Below are 19,418 nucleotides of genomic sequence, written 5' to 3' on the forward strand. Positions count from 1 at the left end.
TTGAAGTTAACCCAAATTTCTGGTATTTTTGATCCGCTACCAAATCGACCCGTTAGAGACTTTCAAAAAAATACTCAAATGGCCAGTTGGATCGGCCTTTAACAAAGTAAAAGACTCCTTTCACATTTCATGGTGGGTCGTTCCTGAGTATACCGTTCAGCCACCCTCTGTGGCCTCTGTGTCTATGTGTACATATGGTGTTCTGCCTGCCTGTGTCAATGTGACTTGGTTGTATCTGTGTCTAAAAAAGCAGCACTGGGAGAAGGGGTGGTGGCTAGCACTCTCCACAAGGCATCGTTTACAAAGACTGCCATCTAAAAACACACAACAAAGCACTATGTAAAAAGATTTTAAAAAACAAGGCTCCGGACTAGAGTTCAAATCTAAGCCAGCAAACTGACCCAACTATCGACGCGACATTCTCAACATGTGAACTAGATGCTGTTGCGTCAACACGATCTGAAACTCTCTCTCGATCTGGATTCACTGCTTCCAGTCCTAGTGTTGTTCATGTTAGCAGGACAGCTAAGTGACGGTGCTTTTTGGATCCCCTTCTACCAGCAGCTGAGTAGTTAAAAAAAAACAACAGAAAACAGTCCACTGTTGCCTGCCTGGTCTCCTCCATGGTGTGGTAGTAAGAGTAGCAATCAGGGATGGAAATTTCACGACCCGTATGTCTGAGTTCTCACTGTCTGAAGGGTTGTCCAGTAAAGAAGTTACTGAGGTGATAGAAATGTACTATTAATCTTTGCTCACCAGATGCCTGCCGTCAGGCGGGGAAGGGAAACCCTTTGCTAATACTTCCTGATATAAACTGTAAGCATTCCTCATTCAAACTAGTGGCGGCCACAAGTAAAAACAACAGACAAGCTTTTGAAGGGACAGCGCCCACTACCAAAACGGATTTAAAATACATGTCTTACCTCTTAACAGCAGTGCTATTTATCAATCTAGATAGTTTTTTGTGTGAGTTCCTTTGTTTTGGAAATATCCGCTGTAGAGGTGTCTGCCTTCTCTCAAACGTGACGGGAGACGTCTCTCGGCTTTTGGTGCTCAAAGCGCCAAAACTATCTTTCCAGAAATAAAGACCTGGTTACTCAAGATAGTCCGCAGACGTCGCTGTGAGTAGTTTCATGTGGGGTATCCATGAGCTCCTACAACATGTGATGATTAGCACGAGCGCTAAGAGGTTTTTGGGGTGAACGGTGTCTTTAAAGTGTCGAGGTGCTTCTTTGAAATTCCATCCCTGGTAGTAACACGCAGTCCACTGTTGCCTACCGTGGTCTCCTTTATGGTAAAGTATTAGGCGTAGCAATATACAGTATACATATTCTATATTCGACAGTAAATATCATTATTTTTGGTCAAAACCGACAACCTGACAAAGATATGTTTGTGACTGTATGCATTTGTATGAATTATTTTAAAAGGAAATAAACTGTGGAAAGGTGAAGTTTGTGTCTTATTCATGTCTAATCTCAATTATTATCACTTCATTAATAATAAACATGACACTGTGCACTAGTTTGATAAATACATTTACTCCAGTGATTTTGAACTTGATGTATTTCTTTTCCGAAAGTTACTGGAGCTGTGAAAAGAGCAGATTTATAAATCGCTCAAGTATTTTTTTTTTAAGCAGAAAATATTGTTTCTCGCTTCTAAAATGTGAGAATTTACCGATTTCCTTTATTGCAGCAAATTGAATATCTTCGGGCTTTGGACTGTTGCACAGATAAAACAAAACAGATCAAGAAGTCACTTCAGTCAGATGTGACTCTTTTCTGATGTTTTATAGACCAAATGATGAATTGATCAATCTAGAAAATATGAATGAATCAGGCTACTTCATGATTAAATTAGTGCAGTGTCTGCGCTGCCACAATGGAAATCAACATCCTTTTGTTTGCATACTGACACCGAGCATGCTTACTGTACATTCATCACCTTAATCAACGCGGTATGAACTTAAAACACCATTATATTAAGTATGAAAAGGACATCGCAACACACACGACAAGCGTTTGAACTGCTACGTTACTCAAATGTGACAAGTTAGACAAACCTTTGAGGAGTTAGAAGTTTGCGTCCATCAGGTATGAACGTAAAGTTACGAGCTGGTTCCAACAGATGTCACTAGAACAGCTGAAACGGTCTGAGGAGAAAGACACACAACCCAGATGTGACAGCTGAGTCTGCAGTGCTGCTTGCATCTGTTTTTGAGTTTAACTTATTTACGCAATAAATCTATATTCATTTTTGGGTGTTCCTCGAGACATATACAGCGCACCTGTGTCACTTTAGAGTAGTGGTTGTCAACACTTCTTGCAACAGGTCCCGGCATACACTGAGTTATTGACTCAAACATGAAGCCGAAAGTCATTGAATCAGAGATCATACAATACGCACTGCAATATGGAATATTAATAAATACAGTGGGTAATGGAATAATGATGTATTACATATATTTAATCTGCTTTTGTTTGCGCTGTGGGTTATCCAGAAATCATTTGATCATTTAAAGGCCTCGAGATGAATCTACTGTTGGACTGAGCAAACAATAACTCTTTTCTTCCAATCTACGTAGGTAGGTTTTTAATGTAGAAATAAGATACAGTATAAATATTCAACAATCTATTCAACAGTTAAAAGTTTCAGAGGCCAAGTCTATTCTTCTGCTGCCTGTCTATTGGAGAAACAGAAATGGTTGTTAGCTGTATGCTGCCATTCATGTGAGACCTCATATTGAACCGACTGTACCAGGGGGGACATAGAAAGACCTTCATCTCTTTGTCTTTCTCTTTATTTTTCTCCCTTTCGCTCCCTGATTACCCCCAAACTCTGTATCACACTCTTTTTCTCTTTGCCACTTCCTCTCTCTTTCCCTCTCTGCTTCATCCATTCAAAGTTACAGCCACTGGAACAGGCTCTCCGGTTCTCCGGCAGCTGGAAACTCAAGATGGTTTAATCTATACCTCAGAAAGCAGGATGGGAACCAGATGCAATGAATACAAAAACCAGAAAACAGGCATGTTTAATTCAAGCAGCATGGGGACCTCCAAAGGGCACCATGCGAAGGGGAAGAGAAATGTTCACAATGCCGCTGGGACATTTTGGGAGGAAATGTGTTAGTTGTGACCACTATCAGACTCCAATTCAGAGGCGAGAGTCACATCTTCCTTTGTGAATATCAACTAAGCTTTAAGTCTTGAAGCTACTTCTAGCAGGCCAGGATCTCTTAAAGTTTAAGAGATCCTGGCCTGCTAGAAGTAGAGGAACATTTTGGTTAAAGAAAAGTTGAATGACTAACGCTCTCCACTCTTTCAGGAAAAACCACTGAGCTGCCCTTGGGCAAGGCACTTCAAATGAATCCATGTTAAAGGACAATCCTGTTTAACAAGCTTCAAGTGGGACAGTGAGGCTTGTTCTTATTGTTTTAAGCTTGTGGCTAACGATCAAAAATGATAATCATGATGTTCTGATTACCATATTTTCATGAAAATAAACATACCCGTAACTATGTCAAAATGATTCATCCGGCACATATTACTGGTTCTTAGAAACACAGGAGGGACTGGACACAGGAAGAAGATGCCTGCTTCTTTCAGACAGATGATCGAACAATTAACGTATTATTAGTAAGCCTTGATTACTCAGGCGAGTTGGCTATCTGCACATTTATGAGCGATACAACATCTTTTACTGCAGATCTCCCTGGAGTAGACTGGGATTAAAAGCTTTTTTGGAGAGGAGACAAGAGAACAACAATTTATAGAGGCGCCCTGTTTACACACGAGCAATTGATAGGCGCAAGCTGGTATGAGCTAATGTTGCTCCTAACGACAGACACACACTGCTGACCTTTCTAAATGATGGGCTTGTCCTTTACAGCAACAATACCAAACACCTCCAAAAGGAGAAGGCTGTCATCATTCTATTATTTCTTAAATTTCTTATCTGATAAAATCTGTATTGGCAAGACAACCTGTTTAACTTGCCAACCTGTGGACCTCTGAACGCAGCTGCCACCAGCGCATCGAGTTTCATACAAACCCATACACTAAAAAAGTTGCGTTGACTTTGAGACCACACACTTGGATCCCTTGTGACATGTTGACTCCTTGTTTAGTCAGATTTGTTCACTCTCTGTTGAAAGTACTGAAAGGGAGAAAGACATAGGTGTGTGTGTGTGTGTGTGTGTGTGTGTGTGTGTGTGTGTGTGTGTGTGTGTGTGTGTGTGTGTGTGTGTGTGTGTGTGTTTGCGTGAGGTGAGTCCAGGCTACAACAGATGAATTGGTCGATGATGGACATAGAGCACACTTCCTCTTCGCCTCGCCCTTTCCTCTCCCTCTGCTCTTCTCACTTTTCCTCCTACCTCTCTGGGGTTTCTCCTCTGACATTTTCTCTCTTCGGCTTTTTATTCCGCTCTGCTCTCCCCTCGACTGGGCACAGTCCAAACAAAGCCAAACAGAGGAATATTATCCACAGTAATGTGGTGGAGCACAGCGGCCGCTCTAACATTCAGAAGAGGTGAGGCACCCCGCTGAGACGAGCTCCTTTACCAAATGCAGGATTTCCATCAGCATTCGTTTCAGGGTTTGAGTTTCCAATGGGTCCACATACTGCTTCACAGAGCCCTTCCACACTGCCAAGAAAAATGTCTGGTGGTTAATAAACACCAGACACGTGCTCTTGAATGCTGGCGGCTGCCTGAAAGATGCCAACTGCATTGGCTGCTTTGGCAGGTCACCTTTAATTTGTTGGTAGCAAGCAAAACATGGCGCACTTCCAATTTGACAGCTTTATTGTCTCAATTTAGCTATTTTTACAACAATTATTGGCTGCCACTGCGTCACACATGCAGAAAACGTGTTGTGATATTACAGCCAAGCTACATCATTAGAAAGGATTGTAAAATATCGACAACGGGTGGGAGTTAGCTTGAAAACGCACGTCTTTTTCTTTTAGCACTGACTAGATTTTGCAGCAACTGCTACCAATGTGGTGATATGGGGATATAGCAGAGGGCTCCTGGATAAGATATCAACCCTTTGACTGCCGCTAACAGCCATACATGCAGGGTTGTGAGAATTTTAGGCCTTTAAGACCTCATTCAATATTGAGGGTTTTTTAACCAGTCAAAAAGACGAAACAAAACTCCTGAACTTGGTCTGTTAAAGTAGATGATATTGTAATCTCTGGCCAATGGGTTTTGTTAGACCCATACAATGCTGAAAGATGTAGTGATAGTTTATATGAAAAATAAATAGACTGCTGGATAGCGCCTGCGCTGCTGGAGAAACCGCAGGGTATCGAATGAGGACAGAGATTATGAGAAAGACAGCTAAAGTAACAAACAGAAAAAAAAAGGGAGAGGAAGAAAAGATTGAAAATGAGAAAAAAAATGGAGGATGAGTCCCAAAATGATTTTATATTTTCACAAGTGTGTGAAGGTGGTGAACCAGTTTCTGCGGCCAGGTTTCTGGGGTTTAGTTTTCTGCCCACATGTGTGAGGAGGGAGGGACTGACACTTGTCAGATGCTATGTGGTTCACAGAAACACACGGAGAAAAAAACAGATAAATGTAGGACTACACGCGTGCATACAATATTGTCCGGTGGTTAACACTAGCAGTTGTTCTCAGGACTACAAAGTGCTTCTTGTGTTGGTTTTGTGAGATTGCACCGTTCAGAATGACAAACGTTCTCCTACGTCTCTTTTCCACACTGCCACGAATAAGTAATGTAGCTGCCAACGGGAGAGCTATATCTTAATAAACCATGCACAATTACGGCTTTCACTTTAATTTACAAATCAAAGCTGCATATACACTGTATGTATCAGTTTGTACTGCAGCGAATCTGCGAGGCTAAATCCCCAGTTCGCACTGACTGCAATTGTAGACAGAGGGGAGACACAATCACTCAACGAAGGAAAGTAGTGCATACTTTAGGTTTCAGGCATTCATAGCCACTTATTTGTAAACATGAAAAAGAGGCCGAGGTAGGTGCTCTTAGGATGACAAAGGAGATTGGGATTCAAACCCTGTTTCTGCTTTCTCAGCACACCAGGGCAGTCGCTGCATAAAGTGGCCCTGCTTGAAGGATTATTGGTTTTGGAAAGTTACCAAAGGTGTTCAGTTGGAAAGGTGCTGCCAACAAGCACTTTGTTTAAAACACATTGACCCCCCCAGGAGACAGACTGTGCGAGTTTTTCACCAGGATTGTCTTATTTAATTTCATTCTTCGCTACATTGTAAACATATTTGCTTTGAGCACAGATGTGGTTTGAACGGCTCTCTGTGTTCCTTTCCTCTGTTGTCCTGGTTGAGCAGGGGCAACATGCTGGGAATGACGACGTGTAAATGGGAGTTTATCTGCTGCTAAGAAACACAGATTGAGAAAAAAAATGAAATATTGGAAGAAGATTTACGCAACTGGGCAAAAACGTCTCAAGCTAGAGTGTTTTTTCCTGCCGTCTGGCCCTCTCATGTCTATTATGACGGTTTTATGTATTTAAACTCGTGATGAGGTTGGAAGACATTTTACATACTTAACCCAGGGCTCAAAACAATGACCTGTTTTAATAGATAGCTCTTTGTCTATTCAAAGTAAAACAACACAATCCCAACTGGGATATTTCCCAAAAACATCTCACCATCTGCAGAAGCGTCCAGCATTGCGTTTGGACAAATCAATAGAATTCGTCTTCTTCTAGGAATGAGAGGAAAATAAATTCAGATCACATGGCAGCGCTTCGTCATCATCATCATCATAGATTAATAGCAGCTTGTTTTCCGAAACGTTGATCCAGGAGGCCTTTTGAGAGACGACTCCTTCACATGACTGAGAATGTTACGGTCAATGCAGATGAGCTTATTTATGATGCATTCAGGGACACACAAAACAGACACGCAGCCAGGAGAGACGGCAGCATGTCAGTACTAGAGATCCAGGATTATAACCTCATCTACGTAGGGGCTTTCATGTAATCAGCATCTCTGCTGAGTCGACGGTAATCAACACACTGTCGAGGAAGATTATGACCAGGGCACCACTAACTAGTGACCAGGGATAGAGAACAGTATGTGTATGGGTTTTAACGTCAACTAGTTTGTGTTATCTAGCCAAAAATAATTAAACTAGGCTTTTAATAATATACATAATATATGATTACTAACAATGTTAACAAAAAAAAAAAAACTGGACAGGGAATTTCATCAAACTCACTCCCTTTCAAGACCAAGCGGGTCGAGTCAAGCTTTGAGCCGGCTTCCATCCGAAGTATTTATTAATCCTTCTATTTAGTATTTATTTATGGACATTTTAAGGCAAACGTAACCCCATTGGTCATCTTAAACTGCTTTATGCTGCAGGTGTTTGTTGTCTCCTCTTTGTTTGTCATTTGTACGGTTATATGTTGTGTATGCACTGACATTAATTGGATTTTTTTTTAATAAAGTTATTTTGATTCAAACTTCAATTTCAACTAAAAAGGGAAAAACGATCCGACCGTGTCAGTCCCGATACGACGCGTGGACTTTGAGTGTCAGCACTGATCCGAGACTAGCGTTCAATGAATACGCTGTATGCCTCACTGTGTGGAAGAGACTAGCACGAGGCTTGAATTAAACAGCACTTTCCTGACTTCGTAAAACAGAACGTGACAAATAAATACATAGAAATACATATTCTGACTTGATATTTATTAAGTTATCGGTGCCCGATTAACAGATCGGCTCATTGTCACTGACACCTGATCCGACTATTGGAGTCAGAAGTGGACCTGATATCGGTATGGGGGTCGATGCACCTCGAGTTAAAATCACATCCATGACTCCAAGTTACAGCAAGACAACAAGTTATGTCCGAGGAGTATTGTCATCACCCTCTCTGGGTTTTATTCCTACTGGTTGGTCCGCGTCTGATGAATGTCTGATCCACAGGCTTTAAAGTGTCGAGACAGGGACGGTGGAGACAACGACAGCAATGAGTCATTTCAATGAGTCATTTCAATCCTGATGGAGAACGAGAGCTATACCCACACAGCAAACCAAATGTCATTTGGTTACTTCAGAGAAAATGAAACAAACAGCTTCAGGTTTTATCGTCAAGTGGATTTTAAAACAATTCTTGCATTAAGTTGAAGGTCGAACTCAGAAATGCTTTGAATGAGAGATAAGGAAATGGTTAAATGTCATATTGATGCAATAAAAGACTGCAGCAGATTGTTTTTTGCAGGGAACAAACCAAACAGCTATGAGTTATATTGTTTCCAGCTACGAGGCTGCTCTGCAGGCCAGATGTACACCTCTTATTGTACTAAAGTGATGATGTGATGCAAAAAGAATCTTTTGCCACGTTTCTATCTGGGTTACTTTTCCGGTGTTAATGAGTGTCAAACGGAAAAGAAAATCAAATTTTCTCTAACAGAAAAATTCTGTGAGGATGAATTCTGATTTTGCACAAAGTATAGGTGTGTATATAATATCAGGACTATGTTTCTTTTAAGAGTTGGATGTCATACAATGCCAGAATAAGAACCGGTGATCTATTGTCATGAGACTGAATTTTGTTATTTTTTTCTTCTGTTGCCATAACTGTATAATAAATAAATAATACACTCAGCTAATGTTAAACAGAGATCAGCACAACTATCATTGACAAGTATGTTGGCAGCATTTAGTCACGTACAGATAATTAGTCTATTTGAAAAGAGACACAGGACTGATTCTGTTGGCCGACCATCATACAGACCATAAACACTCCAGGGGGGAGATTCAAATGAGTGTTTGCAAAGACTGCTACACACACAAACACTCGTGCAGTAAGGATCTGACACATTAGATCCAAACTACATTGTTTCTAAGCAATACAGTTATGTGTACTGTACATGAAAATGAGAGCAAACAGCTGCGGTTAACAGATCACTGTCATGTGCTGCAGTATCTTATCTAGGAAGAGGCAGTCAGGCACAGAAACATCCTCGTCTTCCTCCAGCCGCTCATCTCAGCTGACAGATTCCTGGTTCTCACATCCATCCATATTATTTCATTATAAGAGAAACCTGAGAGGCACACCGGCTGGCAGGGCCATTTAACGCAGATTATTGTGAAGTAACTGCTCGCACCTATGAAAACAGAAGTGTGGACTTTATTGCGCTGTTAAGACGTCACAGGAAACCAGAGTAGGAAGAAACGGATTAGAAAATATTAACTAATAATAACTCTTATCTCACTGTAATCTTTCACATGCAGCACTGGACATTAACTGATTCCAGGTATTTACAGATGGCAGGAATGTGGACTTTTGTTTGAATGAAAGTTGTCTTAATTCTACACATTATTTAATCTTGTGAATATAATACCAACTCACACTGTGTATTCAAAATAATTGTTGCTCTCTCAAGCTGATGAACTGTTTTAAGACTTCATAACAGTTTACAAGGCTTGGAGGAAGGCAGGAGTTAAAAACACCTGAAACATATTGAAAGATATGAGCATTAAATAATTGTACTCTTCAAGAATACGGCAAATAAAAAACAATATCCAGCTTATGAAGGAAGTCATTGGCATTAATTGGCATACCGTGATTTAATGAGGCAACATGCATTGGCCGCGTGCGTCGCTTACAGTGACCACAAATGTCAGAAGTGTGCAGGTTCAGTGTGTTTATTGAGGCTGATAAAGGCGACACTGTCACTGAACTCACAGCCTTTTAGCTCATTTTCCCTTGAACTTTCTTTAAATGTCAACATGAAACAAGGCTAATGCTTTTTTTGGCACAAAGAAATCTCAGTAATACATGCAAAGGTTACAAAAGGAAATTGGCCTGAACCAACTCTGGCAACAATGCACCCATTAAAATGAGAAAGTACATTTACTCCAATTGTTGGGGGCATTTGTGGAGTAATAAGCGGAAAGTTTCTGCTAAGAAAATTTGCTCAAATCTGTGATTGAACCTTTGACACCGAAACGCCGCCATACTCTTGTATTATATTAAAGGTTACGGATATATGAATGGAAATGGAAAAATAGAACAGAACAGAATATTTTCATGTGCATTTATGCTCGTTTCTTGGGGCATATTTTGGTACTGCAGAACATAAAGACTTGTTCTTTGATCCGCTGCGACACTACCGACAGGTATTATCGAGGCCTTCAGAAGAACGCTTCAGAAACTTCTAAGCGACGCCACAGAAACTATAAAAACAGTCAATGATTCAGCCACCGGCATGCCATGCTGTTATTTTAACACACTGAAATGTAGTGACAAGTGTGTCTACTGTTTATCTGTCCTCCTCTGAATGTCTGGAGAACTGTCACCAAAACAGTACATATTGAGCCTGCTAGCTTTTGTTGTCTGCGATATTGAATTGCGCCTGCGTGGGCACAACCCATGGTACGCTTATGGATTGTCAAATAAAATCCTTGACGGCAGAAGGTGATTCAATTGGTGAGGGCGGGCTTCACCTGGTCAGCCTGGTTCATGGAAACAGCAGGTGCAGGTTTTTTTTGGTGCAAGCTGTGTTCTTCAGAAGCCCAAAGCTTCTGGGCAGCGGCGCAGCATCGCCTAATGGTTCCTCAGAGAGGGACGGTAAATCCCTGAACAGAGAGGGACACCAGAAACACAAGATGATCTGCCTGGCTGACTCGCTGAAAGCCAATAAGGTGTGCGAGTGTGTGCGTGAGCCTCTGTTGGTGTGTGTGCACATATGTATTGTGTGTATTAAAGTCTCTCGTCTTGCAATAACACCATTAAGAAATGTCTCCATTTTTTGAGACTTTTGATTGTGTGTGAATGTGTCTACACACGTTTTCTGCAGAGCAATTCTCCCGTCACATAAGAACAAAAACAGATAGTCTGTAATGTATTCTTTGTGCAGACATCTGGTCAAATATCAAACCATATCTTCGCTGAAGGTTACTGTTTGTGTTCTTGCATTTTTATTCACCCGGTTCTTTATTTGAAGAGGAGTCGTGTCACTGTGAGCGCATGACGTGTGTGATATCCACTGTTTTGCATGCAGAGTACTTTGCCCAATGTGTGTGTGTGTGTGTGTGTGTGTGTGTGTGTGTCCCAGTTACTTCAACAGCCCGTCAATCAGGCTTTGACTTGCAGAACTAACTGGCCAGAGCTTCATACGCCACCGGGGGTTTAGGACAAAGGATCACTGTCCAAGTGTCATTATGTAACTCCTCAATTCTGTGGAAATTCAGCATTTTCAAATTTGCCTCATTTTCACGTTGACTTTAAAGCTGACATCCTCCAACATGCTGAGGGAGTGATATGACCTTCATGTCTGTAGAAACCATTCAAAGCCTATTGTCGTATCAAAATAAAAAAAAATCAGTTGGCGTCACCTTAAAAGTGAAAAAGGTTTTCTCTTTCTCCTGCGCAGCAGAAACGCTCCATCTTGACAGGTCATTCAGTGTAATGTTGGGTATTAAAACCGTATTCCTCCAAAAGGCGGAGGGGAGGCACAATCTGCCAGAGGGGTGAGGTAATCTCAACGAAAGCAAACCGGCTTGTTTAAGCAATTTTCAACTGATGTTATCTTGCAGCTCTGGAGCGATATTAATCCAATTCACAATGTCATCACTTTTTTTAAAGATAATTCCTAAAAGTGCACCGGGAACCAGTGAAATTATCTCACACGTTTTCACCTTTTTCCAGCAAGACAAGAGTTTGAGATTGATGTTTTTCTGCGGGTTGAAAAGTATACGCCTTCAGGGATTCAAGGTTTTTCTTTTGACCGCCGTGATAATTGAATATCCTCCCTTGTCTCTTCATTTCCAAACTATTAGTAACTCCTCTGTATCGCAGCCTGGACGCTGCACAGTCTGTCCAACTCATTTCTTGACCAACAATCACAACTCACAGACGACCTCTCATGGCCTGTTTTTCAGCTGTATCAAGTATTCCATTTAACTTTATAATGTGGGGAAATATTAAGGTTGATAGTGTTTGTTAAATGTCTTGTTCTTCAAAAAAAACACAATACAATACACACATATAAGATGTTTAGCTGCTAGAGTCTGATAATGCAGCTACGAGCTACTCTCCACAGTGTCCAAAATTTTAACCTACAGTTTTGGAAGCTATCCATGCACGATTATCACAGATGTTACATTTGAAGTATGTCTCCTTCATTGTTGATTTGCATTTGACCCATTTATGGGTTAAATTTGCTTTCTTGTTTAGTGCCACAAACCTCTGCGTTACCGTTTTGTTAAGATCTTGATGTTAATAATTAGCCTCAAGCCTCCAACCAGCATTTAATCATCATGTAGAGACAAACTGCAGTCAAGGACAGTACATACAAATCGTTTTACCACATCACGGTCAGGAGAAGCAGCGCTATCGGTTTACTCCTACCATCATTCTTCAATTACATAATCGGAATTGACCGGGAAAAAACTGATGTATTACCCAGAATATGATGTAAATCTATTGAAATTGCGAGTTTGTTTTTGGATTTGTTCTGAGCTGAGCACTGCCAACTGTAAGCCTGTTTACTTGACGAGTACACTAACTGCATTTTACCTTTCTACTTCTGTTTTATTGATGTTCGTAAATGAACCTCAACACTGCACCAAAAACACAAGATTTGGGGGATCCATCTTATAATATTAGATACATGAACAGAGCTTAAAAATAGATCAAACCCAAATTGGTAAACTCCAGAAAGTAGCCCGACAGTAGCTTTACTTTTGTGGTTACGCAAGTGTAGCAACCCTTATTTATGGGTGTTTGAGTTTGTTTTGACGCTGAAGCACAGATGTACTGGTGTGGATCCAGCAGGGAAATTTATGGGCCGAGCCTGTCACTATCTGACAGTGTTTTGGTTCAGAAGCATCTGTCTGGGGCACGGTTGTTTTCAACTACCAGGAGAGTTAAGATGTCGCCCCAGGCTCAATGTGTTTCTGATTATGTTGCAACGAAGTAACCTGTATCCTAAACTCAACTAGTCCCCAACGGGTTGAAAGGATGATCTCCCAACAAACAAGTCCTTACACGAGTCAACCCGGCACTTCGCTGCTGGACTGAAGTTCGCCTTTCAGGCGTCCCATGATATCAACAGGGGGGAAATGTGAAATGGAAATATGTCAATTTTGGACAGTCATGCCCAAAGTAAAACGATGTTGTATCGTTAGCTAGAGACATCGACATTCAAGCAAATGTTCTGTTATGCTTGTTCTGAAAAAAGATCTATAATACATTGATACGACATGAAAATGAGTCAATCCAATGTTTAAGAACTTTTAAATCTTTAATGATAAAGAAAATACTTGGTTACTTTCATAATATTTGTTTTGGACGTTAAAAGTGAAAGTTAGCTTCAGAAAAACTGTCACGGCTTAGGGAACAAAATCCCAACATTAAATCCCCAACACGGTGTTGAACACCTGTGGATCAAAGTCCTGTGTTTGTTGGACCTTTCCACCTTCACTCCCGCCCGTCCTAAGATGTTTTTGGATCCGAAATACTGAGTCACTGTTGCTTAGTCATGAGAATTAATTGAATTCGTGAACACCATGAAATAGGATCCTAATTGGCTTTCCATTGGCATGTTTTTCAAAACACAATCTCTGTGCATGCAGTTATGGGCCTACATTTTAAACTGACTGCTTACAATGTTGGTAATATATCAAATGTGTTTTGTTTACTTCAAACTGCATCTGATGTTAGCGTCAAGGTAGACAGTGACACTTGAAAATAAGAATAATTGCCAATACCAAAATTATACAATAAAGATGGATGTACGATTTTCATGAGCGAAGCCAGGCTGAATGCAAATATTACTTTGAACGAGCTTGAGTGTAACAGTCACAACTGCAGCTCCTGCACAAGCAGAACAGGTGTTCAGCTTTTAATGAAGTGAATTTGATATGGAACATTACAAAAAAAAAGAAGAAGAAGAAAATAAGTACCCAATGAAGTGTGTGGCAGGAGGCAAAATATCAAAACTTAATAATTTCAGCATTTCGTGGTTATATTCTCACTCCACTTCATTAGCCGGGTATATCAAAGTAAAGTCTGGGTACGGTCTAAATTTTCAGACACAACCACCTGGGAGCTCTCCAACGTAAACAGTCTTCTCCATCGGCCTGCTCCATCAGACCAGTTGGGAATGAATCGTCTTGGTTGCTTAGCGAGTGGAAACTTCTGATCACTTTTCTTCTAAACTCAATCCAGGATGTAAATTTGTGACTTTCCAGCCACAAGCCTGATGCTCTCACTTCAAGACTATTGGGTTTACAGCACTTCATAGAATCAGTGATAGGTTAAGTCAAACCCTGAATGGGTTCTTTAGAATAGCATTTGTGGTTTCATAGCACAATTAGAGGTTTTGTGTGATCAACGATCGGCTCTGCTGGCCACAGTCAACAGCAGAAGACTGTTGGGCCTGGAACGCTCACGGGTGTAAATCTGGTGAAGTATGAAGGTTATTTCTGAAAAAGATCCAGACTTGCTTCCAACCTTTCTTCGAAGAGAGGGAGGAAGTTTTAGATGATCTCATGTCTTCAGAGGAAGACATAAATCATACCAATATTATATATTCAGAGCAGAATTAAAACACATCATCAGTTGGATAAAACTAACCTGTCTCACAACAGACTAACTAGGGGTAACATTTTTTTTTGAGTAATAAGAAATGGTGTCTTAATTCTACAATTAAAAATATATTTCATTGGAAGAGTCATCGTGCAATGATTCTTAGTCAAAATATCCATCACAAGTATCAGAGTATCTCTTGCTTTTGAAAAATGTTGATGCTTATCAAACCTGTTCACATTAACACTGCCAATAACTTCACATCCAACCAAAAGTATTTTGATTTTCTCACAGATTTGACAATATAAAATATCGTATGGATATTTTACCCAAGTTGCAAACTCCTTTCAGGAATAACTCAGTGTGTAAGTTGTGTGCGTAACGTTAGCGAGTGTGCAGTCGATAAAGAAATGCAACGTATGAAGTGAGCAGTAGTGTTATAGATGTGAATGTTGTGGTGCAGTGTGTGTGTTCAGGTTGTTTGTCGGTGAATCATTGCGACAACTCCTCAAGACCAGGACAAGTTCCTGTGCCGGTAACGGAGGTTCGCTCCAAGTTAGCAAAAGCTTCGTCCTCGGCTCACTTAAGGTGGGCTGACCTTTAAGGTGGATCAGTTATTTCTCATTTTATGACAAGATGCTTTTATGAGTTTTACACATGGATGTGTAGGTTTAGAAAATTACAAAGTGTCAATGCTTTGCTCTGGGACTTAATGCTCCACTGTTCCTCCCACTTCCTCCCCCATTTGGATTTCCCTTTCAAACAAACATGGCGAAACTTGAAACCGGCTTTATCACAGTTTTCTTCTCCCGTGGAATTACATTTTGGCACTTTTGCAACCTCACAAAATTGGACCACACCATGTCGTAGCCGGAACACCGTATTTCAAGTCAAAGCTTTAGAGAGTGAAACCTGCACTGAAGAAAAAGACTACTGTGCTGGAAAACTGATCCCTCATTTAAAGTTTTTTTCTTTCTTTTTCTTTTTTCTTTTTTGCAAAGGGGCCCTGTAAATCATGTCCTTTATACCTCCGGCCGGGGGTTCACCGCCTCACCGCAGGGTGGGAGGAGAGCATGATGGGAAAAACATGATGGGATCTCACTTTAGAGGGTCAGAGAGAAGAAAAAGGGCAAAAGAGAATGAGAGGCTGTGAAGGAGGTAGGAGGAGATGTCTACGCTGGATGAGGAGAGAGAGAGACAAAGACAGCAGGGGGTAAAATATTGAAATATAGTCAGACGAAGAAAAATAAATAAAGACTTGTGAATATGAAGACAGAACTAAAGGAACTGCAATAAAAATCAGACTCCCTATTTCAAAACATTTCAAGCAAATGACAAGGATAAGACTAAAGTACACACAGGAGTAAAAGTAATACATATAAATATAAATCCAAGAAAGTAATGATAGGCCTCTCCACAATTTAATTATTATTTTTAAAGGCTACAGGTGCAGATATTTTACAGATCAATGGACGATAATTCAATACACTTTCTTTAGCAGGCATTTCTAACAAAATAACATACTAAACACAAAAGTGGCTATCATTTTAAATATTTAGCTGATGCCCTGTTTCACAGGTGATGGATTGAGAGAAAATGAATCAGCATTTATGTAAAAAAGATGTTTTAATATAAAATGCAAATAGAGACAAATAGCTGATTCTAGCCTCTAAAATGTTAGTATTTGCTGTTCTGCTAATCCTTCTATGAGTCTCTGCTTTAGCCCCGTCTCCACACACTCTTTGTCAGAGCAAATACCTGTTTTATATTAGTACGACTTTTCTTTTTACCACATAAGAAACAATAAATGTCTGAAACAGACATACTGTTTTCAGGATCAGATTTTCACGAATGAGAAGTTGACAGGTGGATTTAATTGCTGTGTCCGTGCTAGAGATGAAGAGACTATAAGCAATAGTCTCTGTCACAGGAAACCAGTCCATTAAATAAGATGTCCTCCTGTACGATGCATCCTGTCACTTGAATACCAAGACTTAAGTGAATGTTTCCTCTTAACCTGTGACCATGCCTCATTAAAACCGGCTGACCTCTGGGGGCCCAATCACCTTTGACAGCTGCCCAACACAACGTCATACAACAGAGAACAATGTCTTATTCCACTGGTGGTTCTCAATCTGTGAGGTGGGCAATAGAGCGTTAAATGATTTTATTTTTTTTTTTTAATTAAGGAACTTGCTGCAAAATGTGCACTCAATCCTACGTCAGCCAAAAGTTAACATACAGACATGATACCAATAGTTTTACATTAATTGTGATTTACACTTCCTGAGAATATTGTTATTGTCCATGTCCATCATGATCCCTAAATGTGCTTAGAAATAACAGAAAACAGACGGTCCTTATAACTCTAGATCCAAGAATCATTATGTTTTTACGTCTGCAGAAATCCAGTGATAGATGTCTGTACATCCACTGGTACACTGCTAACATTAACTGCTAATAGCTAATTCTGCATACTTTTAATGGTGCCAATATTTTGAGATGTATACAAATACAAGTTAGAAATGTGGCTCAAGTTGTAGCTCCGCAGCGTGACTCACTGAATCCAAGAAAACATTAGACATTAACGCTGGCAGCTCGTGTTAAAATACTACTTTTCCCCAAACATATGCTGCATATATTACACCCTTATGATGTGTTGCTTTTTAAATAATAATTTGACAATGTAAATAAATGACAGTTCTAAGGGTATGAAACCCAAACTGTTGACCTTTACAAATCAAGACTCGATAGTGCAATAATGGCAACGTTGGTGCAGACATTTCTTTGCCTGAATTGCAAATCAAATCGTGACCTTAAAATCGAAAGCCAAATGGTGGATTTCATGAATTGAGACACGCCAACAAAAAATCCCAATGGTTCAATGGGCTTTACAGGCCTCATTAGCAAAACTCAAGATATCTAAGAAGGCAAAGAAAAACCTACCAAAAAGTTTTTAAACAATAGGAAAATGGGCTAACTATTAGCCGTTCTGCTCCAGCCATATTCCCAAAGAGAAATCTGGCTAAGGCAATGACCACTCAGAACTAAACGACAGTGATGGCTCACTCACCACCATTAGGTCTTGGGACTCTCTCCTCCACATGACCCCTCTCTGCCATTACAGCTCCCCATGTGCAAATGTGCTTTGTGCAGCTTTCTTCTACAACTGAACAATGCAATCCAGATGCCAACTGCCCAACAAATCCCAGTGAAAGACACAACAACGACTGAGAGGGAGCAAGAACAGCAGCCTCAGCAGTCGTAATTTCCCAAAAGGTTTATTTATGCGTGTTGTGTTTCAATACTCTGTGGTCACCCAATACCCTGGACCAGAGTCGTTCATGCATAATTCTCAGATACAAACCGCTTTGGTCTCGATCATCAAATATTTGCCTGTCTGACTTTGGTTTTTGATGATTGATGACACAATTTTTCAACAAAGTCAGTTACAATACCATGATTCACAGCTTCTGTGGAGTCAAACATTAGGACCAAGATAATGTATCATCACTGGGTTGAGGCAGGTCATTGAGTTTGTGTGATTGAACTCCTGTACAACCACTAAAAGACGCCAAAAATGGGTCTACATCAGCAGTATATTTAGTAAAAAAGTACAAAATATGATTTCAACATTCAACATTGAACAACAAAGTCCAACAGCAACCACAGAATGGTTATACTAGTAGAGGGCTGTAGTTGAATCTGAAAAATCAAAATAAGATTTGGGCCGGACTGTGTCCGTTCTGACTAGTCGTATCTACAACCAAAGTAATGTGATTAATTGTTTACAAGAGCACAAACTTCTTCATAGATCGAGCCTCTAAAAAAAAGAAGAAGACGGATTTAAAGTTGACTGAAGGGTCACCGACAGATGATTCGCCCTCGTGACTTTCACGAGGCAGCCCTTCAAGCATAAACACGAGTGAAGCTCCAGCCAAAAACCAGACCGAGCCATGTGCTGCATGGATATCTACAATATCACCACTGGCCAGGTTTCTGCTCTGAACTGCAGCTTCCATTAGAGGACACACACACACACACACGCACACACACACACACACACACACACACACACACACACACACAAACACACACACATGCACACACACACACACACACACACACACTTTATCCAGAAATGTGCAAATGAATGCACATGCACACAGATTGCTCCCACACAGTGGAGGAAATTATTCCCGGAAAGTAGGGGTGATTATTGCTCTAACAAGACCCCAGGGACACGCTGAGTGGAAGTTAGGGGAGCAACAGTGTGAAAAGGGTTGAATGCTAAGACCAGGTGTGTTTGGGTAAAAGGGAAAGTAAGAGAGACGAGGAGAAAACGACTAATTCACCCTAAAACCCGGAAATTAGTAAGCAGTTTTGCACTGACGGTTCCCTTGACTAAAATCCATTGCTTTTTTTTTTCAAAGGGCTTTTGGTTGGTTTAGTTCCACGACATAAAATACTTCAGTTAATATCCCACTTGTGAATGCTGCAGCTTTCACGTCTCTTAAAAAAGACGGTTGTCAACAAGTGGCTAAACGAGACTATAAAACATCCTCCTTCAGCTGAGTGGATGTGTGTTTGTGTTTCAATGGACATGACTAAACCTCTTTTTGTGTCCACGTGTGAATGTGTGTTCATCATTGTTTCCAGCTCCCTTGTTGTCAGTCGTGCTAATCGAAGCCAAAGAGTCAAAACAATGACCTCACATTCTGTCGCCATAGCCACGCTCGCTATTATCCCCAACAACAAGAATCCTGTTGTTTTGTTTACGGGCTTTCCGGCCCATTGGGTTGACACATGGTGGCCCCTCGGTAGACCCTTCAGCATCCCGACATTCACCCGGTCACTGAA

At 40.6% G+C, this 19,418-nt stretch overlaps 1 protein-coding gene across 2 annotated transcripts in view; it reads right to left on the reverse strand.

Annotated features, from left to right (window-relative positions):
- maea (macrophage erythroblast attacher, E3 ubiquitin ligase) overlaps positions 1-19,418 on the reverse strand; it is a 74,368-nt gene that overhangs the window by 36,467 nt on the left and 18,483 nt on the right. The window lies entirely within an intron of this gene.

This window comes from Clinocottus analis, unplaced genomic scaffold (assembly GCF_023055335.1).
Source record: "Clinocottus analis isolate CAN_PGR_092001 unplaced genomic scaffold, fCliAna1.0.p SCAF_10, whole genome shotgun sequence".
In the NCBI taxonomy this organism is placed as follows: Eukaryota; Metazoa; Chordata; class Actinopteri; order Perciformes; family Cottidae; genus Clinocottus; species Clinocottus analis.